Consider the following 17,615-nt stretch of genomic DNA (forward strand, 5'->3'; position numbering starts at 1 on the left):
AGTAACAAGGGGAATCTGATGAATGTTTACAATCAAGTAAAATTCTTATATATGATGCAGATATATCAATGGCTAAGAGACTTGTTTCAAACAAAATTACTTCTCTGATATAAAAGCCACCTACAATTATTTGCCCTGCACTGCTTAAGCTTCCTGTCGAAAAGTAATTATTGCATGATACCAAATGATACTACCTGAATTTTTATGAGACAGATGCATTATACATTGCATTTGTCACAGAGACTCTCTTTAGCTCTACCTTAGCTATCCTCCTAACCCAGTAGAGAGCTATGAGTGATGCTAGATATAAGCATCACAACTATTATTTTTTGGGAGGTAACATTTACACTTTTCTCAAACTGGCAAAGTACTTCCGGATTACTCTTCCCAATCCTCATCACTGAACTAACTTATCTTTCTTTTACTTTATTTCCTCTGTTTTTAATCTCATATTCCCATGCAAAGAACTTAGAGAACAACAAACTAAAACCTATGTTATCTGATAGTATCTTTAATGACACATTTCTTTATTAAAAGGAAAAATCTATTTATCCAAGTTCCAGCTTGAGGCTGCGACGAGGTTTTACACGCAGCTGATAGATGGGACATTTGTGGATCCAGCTTCAAACACACAATCACTCTGAAAGTGTTTAGAAAAAACAGTATTTCCTTTGATCGTTATCTGCCAATCACCTCATCATCTAGGGAAGTTTAGCCTTGGACTCATCTGGCCATCGGTTTGCTCTAATACCCTCCCTGCTGTAGAAAACATTTGTTCGGCAGCTGGAGCTGGAGCCATCTGGCTAGGGACACCCAGGACGGAGGAGGGGGCAGGACCCACCACACCTGCAGGGAGGCCCAGGAACAGGGCAGGCAGGCCACCACTTTGAGTCAGAAGTATTAAATTAACATGCTACTACAGAACAAATAGAAAATGGGTCAAAGCATGCAATGAGTCATTCAGGGGACAGTAGAGCACAAAATCCTCTTTAAAGAAAAAATGGCAGCTGGGCTTTGCTGAAAACGTTTTCTTTTCCTCCCTTTCAAAATCAGCGTTTTTGGCTAAAGTTAGATACACTTCCTCTCTAAAATTTTAGCATAAAAGCAAAGTCATAAAAAACTACAAAGTTCTTCTTCTAATACCTACCTCTGCAAACTACCTAAATCCAAACACAGAAATAATCAAATACAATATCCTGCAAAGGACTTGTATTTTAATCTGGTACTTCAGTCTTAAGGAGAAAAGCATGGATTACACTGAAGATGCTCCTAAATTAAGTTTCCTTGTACACATTAGAAACTTTGACATTTAAAATGAATTTTAGTAGGGTAATAAACTCCAAAAATTTCATAACTCCATCCAAGATACCAGGCATCTCTGACCTACTGACAGCTCGTGCTGGATGAAAGTCATCATTAAACTCTGAGGCAGCATACCAAGAGATATTTTAGAGGGACTCCTATTTGAGTGATAAAGGCAAATGTGAAGGCAAAAACAGCATAGCCTATTTTTAGCACCATCCTTACAAAGACTTCAGAAACACTTCACAGCATTGCAGGATGTGCACTGTACTCACAACTGTATGGCAGGATGCAATATTTGATACTTTTCTTAAACACTGAACTGCAAAGTATTTCCATTCTTAAAAAAATAAATAAAAAAGGGCAGGGGGGCTTCTTTTCATCTCCTTGCTTCCACAGGAAGCCGAGCAGGCTTAGCGCTCAGAAACCAGAAGGTAAGTAAATAAAATGTCAAAACTTACATATTTACACCCAGCAGCCCCTTGGAGCTTGACTTCTTGAGAATGTGTTACTTCAGTTACCTGTAAAATGCAAGACACTGTACTCAGTGCTTTTTGGCAACCATTACAATATAAACACAAAGCTTTTATATTATTTTCAGCAACCAGCTGTAGTCTTTCTAGTTCATGGCCCTCATACAACACGCTCAAAGCCCAGACTTGGGGACTGTAAGTTTGTCTGGTCTGCCACCCGAACAGCTCCAACCAGGAAGCTGCCAGGAACATTTGCACCTCACCAGCCGCCCCACCACGCGTGACAAACAGCTGCAGGTCCCACTGGCTTCGGCGACACTTGCCTGTGCAGCACTTCTCGGCGCCAGGCTCCCTCCCGCCGAACCCAGCGGACGGCTGCGAAGCGGCCCTGGATGTATCCCTCGCCCAAACACCGCCTCCAAGCGCACACCATCCTTCAGTATCCCGATCCCTTATTATAGATGAGATGTTGACATAAAAGCAGCGTAGCAAGCAGCTTCTGCGATTTTATAGATCATACATATTCCCACAGCTCACATTCCCTATGTTTCCATCTTTAATTTACTAAGCTTTTACCCAGGATTAGAAGGGGGACTTTTAGTTACTACTGTTACAGAATTTCTTACAATAAAAAATGTGGCAAATATAAAGCAAAGTCAGAGAACTGAAATAGTACAGATTGTAGTAGTAATACAATTGTCATGAAAGATAATATTCAGCAAATGATACTCAAAAAGAATAAAAAATTCATTCATCTTTTTTCAATTACTTGACTTGTCAATCTAATGACAGCAACCCCTCCACTCCTTTTATCAGAGCAGCAATCAGTTACACTTACGGTCACAGTTTTAGGAAGTTTTCTCCCTAGTCATAAATAGTTATTTTCTACAATTAGAAAATATTTATAAATAACTACATCATTGACTTTTCCTAAGATTTTATTAATATTCCCCCACATCTCTCCCCTATTGTGAATAACTACTCCACCTGAAACAGAGCCTTCCTTCTTCTGGACAGAAAAATGAACTTCTCCAATACTAAGCTGTGACTCCCAATAGTCATTACAGGGATGTTAGACACATGTTAAGCTGATCCAGAACAACCAGTAATTCTCATTTGTGTGCTGACTGGCTATGGAGAACATGTTAATTTATAGATCTCATCCTGGAAATGAGGCAGATGTATTGAACAGAATCAGATTTACTACAACAGGTAAGTGCAGAAAATGCTAACAATTCTGGTGCCTAATTAAATCTCCTATTACAAGAAATTAAAAACCAAGTTCCTCCTCCAAAAATCACAGAAAAGTTTTAAGTAAAAGGGGTCTCCACGCACACTATACAGTACTGCAACTAGTTTTTACTACTATTACAATTAAAGAAAGGTCTTATAACTAATTACTGCCATACCCAGCTCACATTCCTCTTGCCTGGCATAGGTGGGACTGCGCCTACATCCCCACTCCACAGTTAACCTTACAGTGCTTCAACTCCGCTGACACATGGAGCAGTACTGGAGGAAGATTCCTAAAACTTACTTGGAATAAGTCTCTCAAATGCCCACTGACAAAATAATGAGACAGGTTGGTAGGGATGTACTTGTTTTAGAAACTGAATTAATTTTCTGCTTTTGCCAAAATAGATTTGAATAACAGTCACAATAACCGGTTTTAATGGAACATTGCAGCTTTGTAACCGAATTGGAGTTTATCGCATTGCGAGATGGAAAATAGGAACTGTGAAACAGAATGCTGTTGCCTAAGACTATTATAAACGAAATAGCAACCGTAGCCGTGGAGGGGATAGGAAGACTGCCAGCTGCACTGCTATTCATCCCCTGCTGGCAAATTCATGGCAAGGCATTTGCAAATGGCTTCATAAAGAACACTTTGGCACCTTTCCAACCACACTAGCTTCCAAAAAGGGGGGGGGGGGGGGGGTTAAGGGAATAAAAATTGTAGAAGAGTAAAACGTTCTCTACATGACCAGAGCAGACCTTCATTAATACCACAGGTTTCCTTTGCAAAAAAGCTCAAAGCAACTGCACACTAATTATGTAAATCTGACTCTGTACCTTGTCCAGAACATCTATTGATTTAACATTACTACTGCCATACTAGTAGTAGAGACAAGTACCCAAGGCATAATTAACACTATGTTTGACAATAAACTTAAAAGGACAGGATCTCATTTATAAAAATGCTTCGGTACCAGTTTATGAATTATTGCTTAAGTGTATAACTGATTCACCTCTGTGTGTCTTAATCTATTATATGAAAGAAAATACATGTAGTTACACCTGATGGTTACCTTGGAAGATGTATTACATAGAGAGATTTTAACGTATGTTAGAAAATATCTGGGATAAGCACAGAAATGCAAAAGAAGTATTTCTGCATACAGTGTCAATACAGGAGTTATCCCAACAGATGTGTTACAACATCAGTCATGGAAAACCAAGAAGCAAAACATGATTAAAAAAAGGATTAATCAAATGAGTTTTCTCCAAAACGTTTCTGGATGTTGGCTCTCCAGGCTGCGACAGGGAACAAGTTCTACAGAAGGAAGCGCTTGCCTGGAGTTCGAGCAGCATGTACTTCCCACCGAATCTCATCTGACAGAGGTACAAGATGAAAATCAGACTCAAACAATTAAGTTCCAGACTAAGACTGAAAACTGCATCAAGTGAATAGAAAGCCCATACTGAAACTTGAAAACCAGATGTTCCCGCTGTTCCACAGCCTCCTACTTGCACTTCAACAGTATTAGCAGGACTCTCCTCCCTTCCCCTGAAACAGAGCACAAAACAAAAATAGATTTGAGGCAGTCAAACCTAGTTACTAGTAACCAGGTCAGAGATAAGTTATTTAAGTTTATAAAACCAGCATTAGAGAATGAAGGGCAGCTGCAGGCAATAACACTATCAATCACCAATTCTCACCCTCAATATACCAACAGCAATGGATTCCTGGGCTGCTTAAGACATGAACCATTTGAGCAAAGCTGTCCTGACAACACCTGCACAGCTTCAGCCTCTGTCAGAAAGCTTCCCTCTCTCCATTAAGAGTACTTCATCTCACCTACCTAGTTAAATCCACTCCGTTAACCTCACTACAGATCTACAGATTGAGGGAGCACCAGAGGTCTGGACTCTTAGATTAATAAAAGTTCTCGTCTGCATATTGATAGCAGTGTGTTCCCAAATTCACTGATGTTCTTCCAAGATATGAAAGAGTCAGAGACAGGAGAAACAATGACAATAGCCATAAAAATACACAGAGTATGTGCGAGAGCGCACGCGAGTGAACAATAAATTTGCTATTCCAATATCAGTGAGGAATTCAGATCCCATTACACAATTCAAAAGAGAACACAAAGTAAAGTGTAAAGTATCGAAACATTCTATAATTACAAAAAAAAAATCATGGCCTACATAAGGATCATAAGATATTAGCTCCCAAAACTAGAATAAGCACTTTTCCTGGTACCTCCCCCCCCTCCCCCCCCCCCTTTTTTTTTAAGTGTACATATCACCTGATCACCCATGTTTTGTAAGCAGGTTTATGACCTGTTTTCTTACATTTATTTTTACATTTACTATATAAAATGCCACCCTTTGTCCTTCTTCCAGTCACACATATTGGATGCAACATTGAAAGTGCAGCTCTGAAAACTGTTCCATACCCTCATACTTCATTATATGCCCCCTTTTTTCATCTTTTTAATAAGATCGGTGGTTTTAGATTCCTTATAATCACTGTTTTATGCTCTTCCTACATTATCAAAGAGTAAGAGTCTTGTAACAAACGCTACTTTACTGCATGCCAGATAGGCTTAGCTTGCAATTAAACACCTTTTGTTAAGCCTGCGAATATCCAGTAGAAAGCAGATAAGTTAAGAGACATGCTACACATTTTGCATGTGAAATCAGAAACAAATTCTGAACACAAGCGCAGATACTGGTGCAATGTAAATATTAGTTGTGGATTCTGAGTCCTACTCAAGTTTTAAATTAGGTAAATTAAAATTTAAAAAGTTTTTTCTCAATTTTGCCTCTTTTTATTGAATTTAAACATTCCTCAGATATCAAGAATGAAGATGCTGTGGTGTAGCAGTCTTCTATTTGACCAGAAAAAGCAGAACTGTATGAAAGAGGGACTCATTCAAATACAGCATATGTAAAAATAGCTTTAATAAGTTTTAGAACTGATATCCTTGTGTACCATTAGTCACCTCTAAGCACATGACATGAATGCAGAGAGAAACACCGGTAGTAATGCTGCACCTTTCATGCTACGCTAAACAGTAAAAGTGACCTGAGGGATAGAACATTGTAACTACATTTGGGTAAGGTGTTTCAAAATAAATGATTTGAAAATTAGGATTACATCATGTTCCTCCCCAAAAGAAAACAAACCTGGGTATTTATTTTTATAATGAAGACACAGAGAAGCCTTCTTTAAAACTCAAAATCTTTATACTTATCTAACAAAACAGAATTTGCAATTTTGCATTCATAGCTGTTAAACTGGGAAACTAAAAAGTCAAAACAGGCCTCCCGGTAATTTTTTTTTTTCCCCATTTTATGTACCTGCTTAAAGTTTTCAATTGAAAGATGAACCATAAAGGCAGCAAAAGTAGCACCAGTTACATATACACGTAAACAAAAAGCACATTAACAGCCTGGTTTAACAAAATCCCTCTCTTGTTCTGACTGATCCAATTAAAGTGTGATTTATTGTTGATCCCTGGTATTTCAGCTGGTTATTGTTGAATACTGTCGGAATAACTTCAGAAACTAAAATACTATTTTATATACTATGCCTATGGAAAAAATAAACAGAAAATCCAGATCTTCACAATTCACTTTTTTCTTTTCACCCAGCATTATTTTTCATGTTCCTTGAAAGCAACCTTCTAACAAAAAAAAATTAAAAAAAACCACAAAACAAAAAAATGCCACCTATCAATTTAAGAAATTCTCATTTTGGCTAAAATTTGACCTTGGGTGACATCATTTGCAATAACATAAGCCTTATCATGGAGTGAACTTACCAAGTCCAATTGTTTGTAAGCATGGAACAAAAGAGGATAGCTAAGTCAAGAGACAGCAAAAGGCAGGTAAGTTCAATAAACAACAACATTGCAACAGAGCCTACCTAATGTCACGTTCTTGGAGACTTCACAGTTCGAGATGTGGGCAAATATGAAGACAGATAATCAAGTAGCTATGAACATATTTAAGGAGAGCACCTCCTAAATATAAAGGGCAGCATGACAGAAACCACAAAGAGTGAGTAATAGTAAACTTACTTCTATACAATAGTTTAAATTTCACCAAAACTAGTGGATGTAAGAGCTGATGTGACATCCAGGATCAACGAAGTCACCACCACCCAGAAGGTGGTCAGAATGACCTTCACCCCAGGAGCATAAAGAAGCCACTCTCACACAGCTATTTCTTGGGCATGTCACTAGGTCCGAGTATACCTCCCATTCATGGAATCATGTTCAAAAATTTGCATTTGAAAGAAATGAAAGAACACACTGATGAAGCAGGGGCAAAAAAAAAAATATCAAGAACATAATCAGAATGAGTGTGGGAGGCAACACAGTGACAGCAGTTAATTGAGAGGGTCTTCAAGCTAAGAGGTGACCAGAGAAGGTGCTTGGAGCCAAGTGCAAATCAGTCTTTTGTTTGATTTGCGTTGCATTAAGGGAAACAAATTCCTACAGCCTTGCAACAAGATTTATACCAAATGACTAACATCCATTTCTTCTGATAACTCCCCAGCTAGGTAATTGGTTAGGTTAAAGGAATACTATTAGCAAGTGCAGGACAGAAGTTAGCAAAGACAATATTAGCATCTCAACAGGAAGTGAGATATAGGCAGTAATATAAGAACAGAAGATAGAGGACCATAAAAATTGATGCATTTTTTCAGGACATAGCAGAGCCAGTACAAGGCTGCAAGAACAAACTCAAACGGCCTTTGGGAAAACACTAATTTTACATAAAACACTACCTTTGATTGAATTATATATTATCTGTGACTGCCATTGATTTCAACAGGCCCAAGACTTTTATCCTTAATAAACTGGTTAGTGCGATTTGCACAGAGGAAATTCATGCACAGAAACAGTTTCCTGCTGCACTTACTGTATCTTATTCTTGCCTTCAGATCCACAGTGCATTCTCCTGTCATGCTCTCTTTTACAAAAGGTAGTTACAGTATCCACACTTAAATTTGTGCAAGAAAAACTGCACAACAGCTGTGCTTCTGCATGAAGAGAGGCAGGCTTGTAACAGCATGTCTCCTACAGTCCTTGTTGAACAGTATTCTCTTATTCTTCTCCTAAAATGCATGCATCACTTTTTCCTAGTTCTAGATCAAAAGGATTTGCAGATGCACAGAACAGAATTCAGTCGGACAAAATGGATCAAACACTACAGAAATTCTGACCCTTCAAGACAGATAAAAGTTAACGGTTTCCTTCCTACACTGACTTAATGGCAGAAAAGAATTTGCTAAAAACCCAGTGAAGAACCTTGCACATGACTTGAATTCTTCCTCCCCCTTCCCACTGACTGCTAATTAAACCCAGTCCCATCCAAATTCCACTGTGAAGATATTCAGGAATATCTTTTTGGTCAGTTTGCTTATTTCTGCTGTGTCTTTGAGACTGGAAACACTAATACATTCCTTGTAGTAATGGTCCACTAGGTCTAGACTCAATGCAGCCGCTCTTGTACAGTTACCTGTTTTTATTCTCCTTTCCACGATAGTACGTCTTTTCAGATATTTTCCATTATTCAAATTGGAACCTTTCTCCTTAACTTCTTTTCCTTTTAGCAACAATGTTATGAACAACAGGACAATGAACTAACAGACTGCCAAAAGGATTTGATGGTGATGGACTGACAGAGAGGAAGACAAAAATAATGGAGATAAGACATAGGCAAGGCTGACATGGGCATGATGGAAGAGAACAAAGCCAACTGCAGGGCATGGGACTATGAAGAAGGGATGGCAGCAGAGGAAGTAGGTCAAGAAACTAGAGTGAAATGCAAGGATGAAGATCACAGAAGCAGCATAACAGGAACGTGACTATAAAAGATGTTGAACAGTCACAGCTTTTGTTACAGATAGGAGTCACCATGGAACCAGGTGGTGTTCATTTTGTGGACTGCTTTTTTTTAATTAAAAAAATGTCATTAAGAGAGCACCAAAGCAGAGATTTTAAGAAAACTTCTCCTTAATAAAGCATATATTCAGAGACTTAAAATGGTTGATAGAGAACAAATCATTTATTATCAAACATGGTTCTACTTACAGTAGAACAGTCATCACTTAAAGATTTAATAAGAAAAATACTTTTTGCTTTGCAGTACCACAGAATGAAGTAGACAGAAATAGCACCAGCATACAGTGACCTCCATTTAACTGATCAATCCTTGGTTATTACAAGCTAGCCTGATTTCCCTCACACACACACACAAAAAAGCGCATTCGTTATCCTGGACAACTACCAGCACAGTTTTATAGTGCTTTGGGGATTCTAAAGCTTTTACAGATGCTATAATTACCCAGAAATCTTCCAGTAAGCACTAAATATCAAAAATAGCACCTGTACGCTGCTAAGTTGAATTACCTGTTTACCACTCATGAGAGTAAAACCATTTAATAAACTATTATGCAAAGTTCACTGAAAAAAACCAACACAAGAGACCAAAGACCTTTTATACTTTTATGAAGTATTAATTTGACACACAAGGTTGGAAAAACAGATTAGAACAAGATGTAGATAATTTTATGAATTCGGAAAAGAAGTTCGTGTTAAGTTTTTATTGAAGAAATTAGACTTTAATGGCAAACCTATGTAATATTCCATTAATCAGCAGCAAAGCCTGGCAACAAGAGCATAATAGCAGGGAATTTAACACCATCTTGCTAATTGAAAGGACCTGACCTCATCAGGGTCATGCACTGAAATTCAGAATGGTAACACCACAAATTATCACTGCTTTGCAGATACTAGCGTCTCCTACCTGCAAAAAGAATGCAACTAAGTACATTAAATTCTGTTGGTTAAAAATTAAAATTTTCCCAATCTACAAGATTTGTAGAAGCTTCAGAAATAGAAAGAAATTAGCTGTCTGAAGTAATACAGAAATTGGGGGGTATTTGGTTTATTTATTTATTTTATTATTAACACAATTCAATTTAGAGAGCAAATAAGCTGTTCCACATATTCATACTGATATTCAGGTTAGCCCCGTAATGTTCAGGGAGACAACAAATGAGAGGTTTATAAGAAGTGATGTATATACACAGTATCGACCCAACCATACAAACTTTACTCATGCTGTTTGCCTTTACTTATACAAATAGTACCACTGAAGTCAATAAGACTACTTAAGCTAAAAAACTGACTCATACAATAAAGTAAAAAAAAAAAAAAATCACGTATGTACTTCATGCAGTTTTTGGAGACTCAGATCCCAAGATTTCCCCCTCCCCCCTTTTTCTCTCTTTTTTAAACAGTATTTCAAATATATAAGCAAGAGGATATGACTGGGAATAAAATTTCAGCTCCCTGTAGGTGCCTTTCCCTCTGATAAAGGTGTATGCAGCATATGTATATACTGAAGATTCCACATTGCTGTTCTTGGCATTTAATTAGGGGGGTAAAGGAAAATGTGCAGGACTAGAATCTTAAGTGTTGGTTTAATAACCTTTATCCAGCTCATTTCTGAATGATTTTCTTCCTCTCTGGAGAGGCTTCTAATGTCAAACACTGGTATTAAGGTGAGTCATGGTTACTGAAGAGGCACAGCGAAAGCACATGACAAAATTATTAATTATGGGGAGGGAGGGAGTCGAGTATTCTTTTCACTCCATGAATGTTCTTCTAAAACGAAATATGTAATGTTAAAATCAAATATACTTTCAGAAGCCAACAGCCATTAAAGCCTTACCGGTGCCAATAAAAGCTGAAGATTTCAGAACGTCATTTTAAAACTGCTGTAAATGAGATTTTTAAAAGGCATTGGAGAAGTACAAAGATTTTAAGTACAATAGAAGAAATTAAGCAACTATTCTATATCTGTTGAAGACAAGTTATACTAGTTCAAAATAGTAATTTTAAATATACTTGTTCACACTGCTGCTTGCCTTTTGTTCCTTTTTCTTTACTTTCACATTAAATGGTAAGAATTGTACCTAGAACACCAACAAGAGAGGTTGGTCAGTGCTATTTTCTCTTCTTACTACTAAACTGAAATTAATGCCTCATATTCTAACACCAGAAGGTTTACATTTGGATGCATAAAATACTTTAAAGCCACATTGCAGCAACTGTTCTTCATTTACTGCAAGAACAGAGGAGCATGTGACCTGTAGTTTCCCCATGGACTTGGGTGGAAAACAGGCACAAGTCAAACTAAACAAATTTTTAGCATTTGAGGGGTCTGACCTTCACATTTCATTGCAATACATGCCACAAAAAATGTATTTTAAGAACTTGCATGCCTTATTGTAATAAGAGAGCTCTCCATTGCTGAAACTCTACCCTGGAGTTTAAGAAATAAGTATTGCCTTTGCATGCTCTTACACACATCAGATGCACTCAAAATCCATCTGCTGCACACCCCCTCTCCAGCCTCACCCTCATTTCTGTTCTCCTCCTGGCTGACTTGGTCACACTACCCACCCAGCCTCCTCTTTTAGCGCTTTCAGTGCTGCAGAGTCCTCCACCGAGGAAACCAAACAGTGGGCACGACTTGTCAAATCTGACTCTTCGGAGGCTAGACAGATGTGACCTGCTTGACCTACCTTGTTTTTTTCCAAAGACACAAGGAACCATGCCAACATGAACGAACTAAGTCCTCATTAACATCATGCTAACCCTTCTAATTGTTTCCTCAATGGCTCCCAATTGAGAAAAACATTTCTGCACAGCAAAAAACCAAAGTAATCAAAACACAATACCAGATTTTGTTTGTTTCTTCCTCTAAGCTACAATAACTTTTTTTTTTTTTTTAAGTAATCAAAGAAAACTAATGTCCTTGTTCCTATAAAGTTTTCCAAGAAATGAAAGCTTTCTACAAAGCTTTCTTCAGAAAGCTGCTTGTCTTTTATCTCCATTGCAAAACCATGACAAATCAACCTTTTCAGCAAATTTACATTTAGGACGAAGTCTTGTAAACCAAATTTCAAGCCAAATAAGCTATAAAACACCTGAGATATTAATCACCAAAAATACCCCACACTTTTTAACAGAAATTCCAGAACCAATTATAGTAGTGCTATCAGCAAGAACACTGGTTCATTAAATATAATTTCATGAAGCTATGACTTCGCCATAATTAACAGAACGAGAACTGGAATAAAAAGACAGCAGCATCCCTAAAATATGAAGCAATAAACAAGCACAGACAAGGTGTTGAATGTCAATATCGACTATCAGCAAAACTTCAGTTCAACCATTAGATAAAATGGATAAGTTGCAAACCTACAGTGAGGCCTAAAAATACAATTTCATATAGAAAATTCATTATTACCGCCAATCATTTAAGTAAATCCAGTGATATGCCTCTCAGCATTTAATCCTATTGCTTTGTGTACTTCATAACAAGCAGTGAATACTGAATCAAAAGATAGGTGACTAAGTTACCTTGTTTTGTGTTGCAGAAAGTGATGCACATTAGTTACTGTGAGACTATGGTTCTATATGAGCGTGAAAATTATTTTTAAGGAAGACTTGCGAAACACTTGACAGAACTGTATTACTAGCATAACTTTGTTTTAAAAATAAAGTTTGCCTTTAGTTCACAAAACATACTAGAGCAAGCTGTTACCAGTCATGCAACTGCGAAGTATCACAATCAAAAGCAGTGATTCCTGTCCTACAGCAGGCATGTTTCTCCAGCGCACACCTCTAATTTCCTCCCGGCCTGACCCCTTGCTTGATATTTCCGCCAGTCTTTCCTCTTCCCTACTCTCCAATTGCTTTTGCTCACCTTTACCCTTCTTCCTCGTTTTGCAGCTCTTTTCCTTGCAGCAGACCTGACTATGGTCTCTTCCATCATTTTTGGAGGGATCAGGACACAAACTCTGTAGCAAGATCACTCCTGTCACCTGTTACAGTTAATATACAGGTGTTTGATTCTTCTCATCTGGTAAAATACGTGCACAGAACATTGTTGTTTTATCCCAGAATCAACAAAACATTTTGCCAGTTATTCTCTGCATTGCTGGAGTTTCACCCTGAAAAGACTCAAGAGTCCCATATTTTATGTGGCCAACTCAGCAGGGACAGCAATCTCCACCTAGACTTACGGAATGATTCATTATTTACAAGCTAGTGTTTTATATCCCATGTAGAATATATGTAGCAAGATTAAAAACCAGTGAGTCAGAAAGAAGCCTATCCATTTTTAATTAAAAATAAACTCTCTAAAGTATCCCTATGGATATCTCCTCCTTCCCTCATTCACGACCCACAAAAGAGAATAAAAGCCTTTCCAAATACAACACTACTAAGGAGTTCTCCCTACTTGCCCTTTTTGGATTATTCCATACATGAAAAATATTGTATTTTCAACCCGCACATCACAAGTTTACTATCATACATATCTAATACTCCACTGAAAAGCTTATTTTCCTGATATTTACTTTAAAGGTGAAAGTGAAATATAAACAACAAGGCTTGGTGCTTCCTTCCCCCCAGCAAAAACACTATATGCATCGTATGAAACATAACGAGGTGCAGTGCTGGTCTCAGGCATAGGTAAAGCCAGGTAACACACCTAGGACATTTCCTAGGAGGGCAAATCAGTAGCAACAATAACATCATAACCCACAAAATCCACCAAAAGAGGAAAGGGTTAATAAAGGTGTAAACACATCTGACTGTATCTAGTATTGCAGACTGACAAAGCATAAGAATCTCTGAATTCTTGCCTCCACATCAAGAGATGGGCTTAATTCTCAAGGCACTTCCAGGCCCTGTGGCACCTCTGAGTAGGCAGTAAGGAAGTGACACATGATAAAAAGCTCTTGATTTTTCTTTTTGTAAAGGTCTTTGAAGATAAGAGCAGTAAGTATTGTTTGGGAGACAAGAGACCCAAGAAGTCAGATTTGCAAGCATTACCGGAGTACAGCAAAACCACAAAGCTGCTTGGTGTGCAGAAAGGTACAAGGTTAATATCCAGGGCACAGTAGCTACATTTGGTTTATTTTCAGGACACAGTACCGTAAAAGAGTCAAAGTAGTCTGTGATAGCTGTTCTTAAAGTCTTGCTTGCAGACCAAAAAAATACAGACTCTTAAGCATGACAAATACAATCCTCAACTTTAATATCTTAAATGAAAGCTAGATATAGACCATAAACTTAACCTGGCCATAGCAACAATACTTGCCATTGCTTGTGTATGATTACTGAACCAAGCACAAACACGTAATATATTCCTCTGGAATATGCTCTATGACAATATCATGTGACAATTCAGTAACAATTTACAGAAAACCTTAATTCACTTATAATTTATCTGTTGTGCCCTGTACCTACATCTGTATAATACTTTGTTACAAATACCAGTTGCTGCAGTTTAAACCAAACAAACTCAGTTTGTTTTTCTGAATTGCAGCCAAGGACCTGCATTTTAGCCTTCCCACTATTATGCTGAGCAGGCTCCATTACAGACTATCTCTGAACTAAAACTGTAATCATAATTTAGGCAGGGAGCTTGCACAGAAGAAAGCACAAAATAATGTTAGCACAACAAATGATTTAGGCTTCCAAAATGAAATATTTCTGTTCAACCCAAAAATCTAATATTTTTGTCCAGAAAACACCTCATTTGCATTATGAAAAGTCTGTAGTACGCTGTGCACAAGTCATCCTTCAGGTTAGTCTGTCTGATACCATCCTACTTCTTACAAATATCAGAACGTTTAATTCTGCCAATGAACCATATTCACAAAAAGCACAAGTTGCAAGTGCCATAGGTCATGATTGTCAATGAGAAACACAATACATTCTTTAAAGGACGACAAGCAGTTTTTATGGAAGACAATCCTTCTCATTCCATTACAGAAAATTAAATGGGTGGGAAAATTAAGCTCAGCACATTTTTGGCAGCTTACTTACTAGTCATGTTATTACTTACAGAAAATAAGCTACTTGTGAATTTTTCTTTTAAAGAAAGTCTGGGCTTTTCCAAGGACTAAAGGTCCAATGATAATGAATTCAAGTGCAAGCTAAAATCCCTGCATTTCTCCATCTTATCATATCTCCTACAAATGCATCTCTTCTATAGCTTCCAATGTGTGCCTTGAACCTAGAACTTCCTCCACATTCCTTAACTCTTGTTTCCAGTTACCCCTCTTCATTTTTCTACAGCTTCCCTTCACCTAGCTCCCTCCTTTGCCATTAGATCTATCTTAAAAATATCTTTTTTTTTTCATCCTAAGAACTTGTCCAGTCTCCTTCATCTCCTTTTATGGGCATAATCTGTACTTTCGTCACACACGCTCTTTTTCTGGCTCCCTTCAACAGCATTCAAACTCTGCCTTTATGTGATAGCAATCACTTCTGATCTTATCACCAGGAGCCAGACTTCAGTTTTTTCTAATACAAGTAAAATATGACAATGAGGAAGGTTTTGTAAAATAACAGAGCAAAAAATTGGCTTGGTATTTACAATGAACCTTCTGTTACCAGTTGACAGTCAAGAGAAAAAGAGGTCAATAAAGACCATGATTTTGGAAATAATAGATTATACATTTTATATATATACAAACATATACACACATTCATATATATATATGAACGACACAGCATCAGAATATTCAGGGGAAGCAGAGAAGAGAAATGCTGATCAAGGTTTCATGTTCTTAATCTCTGCTGTTGAGGCAGCTGGTCGCTGTGTTCAGTACTGGGTAGGACTGTTTCATACCTAATGCAAAAGTTTACAACACCAAAGACCAGATGTTACAAGGTTAGGGATAACCATAACCCAATCCAAGTGCACAGTATCTACATACAATTTTGTGCTCACACAGAAATAAAAGTAGGTATTTCTCCAAGTTTGAATTTCAAGTGCAGAATTTAAGATGACTGCATTTCTGTGGACCATTTTAACAATCCAGTAACAGATGCTCAAGATGCACGGGGCTGTTCTCTGCAAGGATTAGAAAAGCGCAATACAGGAGGCTCTGCTGCAGCATTGCGCAGTTGAGCCGACTTTGTCCATGTAACAGCTTCCCAGACAAATCCTTCCTTTTTATTCAAGCATACATCCACTGCTGAAAGAACATGTCTCAAGTCAAGCGTTCAGCCTTACTTCCGTTAATTGTCCATAAATTCAGAAAATAAGGTGGCCAATAAAGCACTCCGTCTATTAGCTCCCCTAGTCCCTGTTTAGGTATTAATCTTCACGTATTTCTTATTTAGCCCCCAGTTAAAATAAACTGCAAGTGAGGCAGGTGTCCTCTTGCAAAGCACTTACCCAAGCCGTGAAGAATTAGAGGTCACTGCTGCTTTTAAATGGGAAAGTAGAGGTAGACCGGTGGCCTTGATGCTCCCCATTCCCCAATTAGAAACCACAACTTAATCACTTTATCTGTGAATTTCTCACTTCCAAATAAAACTGTGACATATAATGACCTTTTCCACAACTGGCAGCTCTGAGTAAACAGAACTGTGGAAGCGTATGAGAATCATGAAATGCTATCACAGACTGAACTTACTTTTTGGAGGCTTGAGCAAGACTGAAACAAGAAAGCTGGCAATACCAGGCAAATACAGTTATGTACAGGTGCTCAACTGTTTTTCCAGATGCCCATTTATAAGTTACCTTGAAAATATAAAAATAACTGCTTCTTGTAATGTTTTTTAAATAGGAAACAGGAATTCAACCATCTACCATAACAGATGCCATATTATGAGACATTACTAAGGCACTGATTTAGTTTCCAGTTTGTCGTGCCATCTTACAGTGCAGTGTATTTCATCTGCTGAAGGATTAAGCAAAATAGTCTACATTGTGCTAAATGACAGGAAAAGTACAGTGAAACACAAATGGCACTAGTGTCTATGCCTTCAAGGCATTCATCCAATTTCACAACTACAGCAGATGCCAAAGAGGAGAGACTTTCAGGAAATCCCATTTTTGAGGTGTGTAGATATGTTTTAGGTATGAACTGTTAACAGTTAAATACTATTAAGTCATCCATCTAGATCAAATCCCATATAAAAGTTTCCTTGAATTGTTTCTTCTTGCTTTTTTGGGGTGTTCAGGTAGCCAAGGGATCCAGGTAGCAGTCTCACTTATGAGACAGAACCAACAAAATACTAGCTCCTTTAGATCCTCATCAGCCATCTCGGTGTCTCAGCTGCAGCATAGTGAAACCTTACTTCCACTCAACTCCCACCAATACTATTTCACAATTAGCAGTCCACAGTTACTGTTTTTAACCTCTTAAAGAGAATTTGATTGGCTTGGAAGAATTCTCATTAATTACCCTCCCTCTTACCTAAATCTATCACTGAATGATAATGATGAATTTAACATTGATAAAAATTTTAAAAGGAAAAACAATGACAAAAGTATGTCCTTAAAGATGATATACAGATATATATATATATATATAAGTGTATTTACATATATATAAAAATGATTTAAAAAATTGGTATTCTGAAGTGTTCTTTCGCTTAAATAAGTATTTCATTTTTAAAGTGGAATAGGCAAATTGTTCATGCAATATTTTCACTTGCTGTAACAGTGATCTAAGCTGCATTCAGGAAGGATAGGCAGTGTAATATTAAGCTAAGG

At 37.6% G+C, this 17,615-nt stretch overlaps 1 protein-coding gene across 8 annotated transcripts in view; it reads right to left on the bottom strand.

The window, feature by feature from the left end:
• The window catches only part of FHIT (fragile histidine triad diadenosine triphosphatase), a 624,994-nt gene that overhangs the window by 534,577 nt on the left and 72,802 nt on the right, over positions 1 to 17,615 (bottom strand). For 6 of the 8 annotated variants that reach the window (XM_067303611.1, XM_067303610.1, XM_067303620.1 and 3 more), the window contains exon 2: positions 1,764 to 1,823. The exons of the other annotated variants lie outside the window; for them this stretch is intronic. The gene's annotated coding sequence lies outside the window, so the exon portion shown is untranslated. The remainder of the gene's footprint in view (positions 1 to 1,763; positions 1,824 to 17,615) is intronic. 8 annotated transcript variants of the gene reach the window in all.

Source organism: Apteryx mantelli, chromosome 12 (assembly GCF_036417845.1).
Source record: "Apteryx mantelli isolate bAptMan1 chromosome 12, bAptMan1.hap1, whole genome shotgun sequence".
NCBI lineage: Eukaryota > Metazoa > Chordata > Aves > Apterygiformes > Apterygidae > Apteryx > Apteryx mantelli.